The sequence below is a fragment of the Dipodomys merriami genome, unplaced genomic scaffold, assembly GCF_024711535.1.
Source record: "Dipodomys merriami isolate MVZ:Mamm:240054 unplaced genomic scaffold, mDipMer1.0.p SCAF_118, whole genome shotgun sequence".
In the NCBI taxonomy this organism is placed as follows: Eukaryota; Metazoa; Chordata; class Mammalia; order Rodentia; family Heteromyidae; genus Dipodomys; species Dipodomys merriami.
The window spans coordinates 1911798-1915084 of record NW_027202471.1 but is presented as its reverse complement, the minus strand read 5'-3'; positions in this window follow the sequence as shown (position 1 = coordinate 1915084).

The following is a 3287-nucleotide window of genomic DNA, read 5'->3' as shown; positions in this document are numbered from 1 at the left end:
TAGGCTTAGGGTTAGGTTTAGGGTGAGGGTTAAGATGAGGGTTAGGGTTATCGTGAGGGTGAGTGTTAGGGTGAGGATTAGGTTTAGGTTTAGGGTTAGGGTTAGGGTGAGGGTTATTGTGACGGTGAGGGTTACGGTTAGGGTGAGGGTGAGGGTTAGGATTAGGGTTAGGTTGAGGGCTAGGTTGAGGATGAGAGTTAGGTTTAGGGTCATTGTGAGGGTTAGGGCTACGGTTAGGATGAGGGTAATGGTGAGGTGTAGGGTTAGGGTTAGGTTTAGTGTGAGGGTTAGGTTTAGGTCGAGGGTTAGGGTGAGAATGAGTGTTAGGGTTACCGTGAGTGTTAGGGTGAGGTTTAGGGTGTGGGTTAGTGTTAGGGTTAGGGTTCGGGTAAAGGTGAGGGATAGGGTTAGGCTTAGTGTGAGGGTTTGGGTTAGGTTTAGGGTTAGGATTAGGGATAGGGTAAGTGTTAGGGTGAGGGTTAGGGTTAGGATTAGGGTTAGGCTTAAATTAAGGGCTAGGGTGAGGGTGACGTTTAGGGTTAGGGTGAGGGTTATGATTAGGTTTAGTGTTAATTTCAGGGCTAGGGTGAGGATGAGGCTTAGGGTGAGGGTTAAGGTGAGGGTGAGGGGTTCAGTTAATTTATTGTTAGGGTTAGGGTGAGGATTTGTTTGAGGTTGAGGGTTGGGGTGAGGGTTAGGGTTAAGGTGAGGGTTAGAGTTAGGGTTAGGGTGAGGGGTAGGGTGACGGTGAGTGTGACGGTTAGGGTGAGGGTTAAGGTTAAGATGAGGGTAAGGGTTAGGGTTAGGGGGAGGGTTAGGTTTCGTGTGAGGGTTAGTGTTAATTTTACTGTTAGGGTTAGGGTGAGAATAAGGGTTAGGGTGAGGGTTAGTGTGAGGGTGAGCGTTAGGGTTAGGGTGAGGGTTAGGTTTAGGATTAGTGTGGGGGTTAGGGTGAGGGTGAGGCTTAGGGTAATGGTGAGGGTTAGGTTTAGTGTGAGGGTTAGGGTTAGGGTTAGGGTTAGGTTGAGGGTAATGTTTAGGGTGACGGTCAGGTTGAGGTTGAGGTTTAGGGTTAGGATTAGGGTTAGAGTTAAGGTTAGGCTGAGGGTGAGGGTGAGGGTAAGGGTTAGGGTTAGGGTTAGGTTTAAGGTGAGGGTTAGTGTTAGGGTTTTATTTAGGGTGAGCATGAGGGTTAGGATGTGGTTGAGGTTTCAGGTGAGGGTGAGGGTTAGGGTGGGGGTGAGGGTTAGAGTTAGGGTGAGGGTTATGTTTAGGGTTAGGGTAAGGGTTAGCTTGAGGGGTAGGGATAGGGTTAGGGTGAGAGTTAGGATTAGGGTGAGGGTTAGGTATAGGGTGAGGGTGAGGGTTAGGGTTAGGGTAACTGTGAGGGTGAGGGAGAGTATGAGGGTTAGGATTAGGGTTAGGGTTAGAGTTAGGATGAGGGTGAGGGTTAGGGTTAGGCTGAGGGTGAGGGTGAGTGTGAGGGTTAGGGTTAGGTTTAGGTTTAGGGTTATTGTTAGAGTGAGTGTTAGGGTTAGGCTTAAGGTTAGGATGAGGATTAGGTTGAGTGGTCGGGTTAATGTGAGGGTGAGGTTAAGTGGTAGTGTGAGGGTTAGATTTAGGGATACGGTTAGGGTTAGTGTGAGGGTACGGGTTCGGGTTCTGGTCAGGGTTAGGCTGAGGGTTAGCGTTCTTGTAAGGGTTAGGGTTTGGGATAGGGTTAGGGTTTTAGAGAGGGTAACGGTTAAGGTTAGGGTGAATGTGAGGTTTAGGATGAGGGTGAGGGTTAGGCATATTGTTAGGGTTAGGTTGAGGGTTAGGTTGAAGGTTAGGGTTAGGGTTAGGGTTAGGGTTAGGTTTACGGTGAGGGTAAGGGTTAGGGTGAGGTTTAGGGTGAGTATGAGGGTTAGGGCTAGCGTTAGGGTTAGGGTGAGGGTTACGTTTAAGGTTAGGGTTAGGGTGAGTTTGAGGGTGAGGTTTAGGGTAAGGGTTAGGGTGAGGTTTAGGGTTATGGTTAGGGTTACGGTGAGGTTGAGTGCGAGGGTGAAGATTAGGGTGAGGGTCAGTATGAGGGTGAGGTTTAGGGTTAGGGTTAGCGTGAGGCTGAAGGTGAGGGTTCGGATTAGAGTTAGAGTTAGGCTGAGGGTGAGGGTTAGGGTGAGGGTTAGGATTAGTGTAAGGGTTAGGTTGAGTCTGAGATTAAGTTTTAGGATGAGGGTGAGGGTTAGGGTGAGCGTGAGGATTAGGGTGAGGGTTAGAGTTAGGCTTAGGTTTAGGTTTAGGGTGAGGGTTAGTGTTAGAGTGAGGGTGAGGGTTAGTGTGAGCGTTAGGGTTAGGGTTCGGGTGAGGGTTATTGTGAGGGTTATTGTGAGGATGAGGGTTACGGTAAGGGTGAGGGTAAGGGTTAGTGTGAAGGTTAGAGTTAGGATTAGATTTAGGTTGAGGGCTAGGTTGATTGAGAGGGTTAGGTTTAGGGTTAGGGTTAGGGTTAGGGTGAGGGTTAAGTTGAGGTTTAGGGTTAGGTTTAGGGTGAGGGCTAGGATTACTCTGAGGATTAGAGTTAGGGTAAAGTTTAGGGTGAGGGTGAGGGTTAAGTTGAGGGAGAGGGTTAGGGATAGGTTTAGGGTTAGTGTGAGGGTAAGGGTTAGGGTTAGGATGCGGGATACTGTTAGGGTTAGGGTGAGGGTTAATTTGAGGGTAGGGTTATGGTTAGGTTGAGGGCTATGTTTAGTGTGAAGTTTAGGGCTAGGGTTAGGTTTACGGAAAAGAATAGGGTTAGGGTGAGGGTAAAGGTTAGGGTGATGGTGAGGGTTAGAGTGAGGGTGAGGGTTAGGGTTAGTGTGAGGGTCAGGGTTAAGGATAGGATTAGGGTTAGGGTGAGGGTAAGGATTACGGTTAGGGTTAAGGTGAGGGTTATGGTGAGGATTAGCCTTAAGGTTAGGGTGACAGATAGGGTGAGGGTGAGGGTTAGGGTTGGGGTTAGGTTTACGGTGAGGGTAAGGGTTAGGGTGAGGTTTAGGGTGAGTGTGAGGGTTAGGGTTAGCATTACGGTTAGGGTAAGGGTTAGGTTTAGGCTTAGCTTTACGGTGAGGGTGAGAGTTAGGGTTAGTGTCAGGGTTATGGTAAGGATGAGGGTTAGGGTTCAGGTTAGTGTGAGGATTAGTGTTAGGGATAGGATGAAGTTTAGATTTAGGCTGAGGGTGAGTGTTTGGGGGAGGCTGAAGTTTAGTATTAGGGTTAGGGTGAGGATTATGTTTAGTGTGAGGATTATGTTTAGTCTTTGGGTT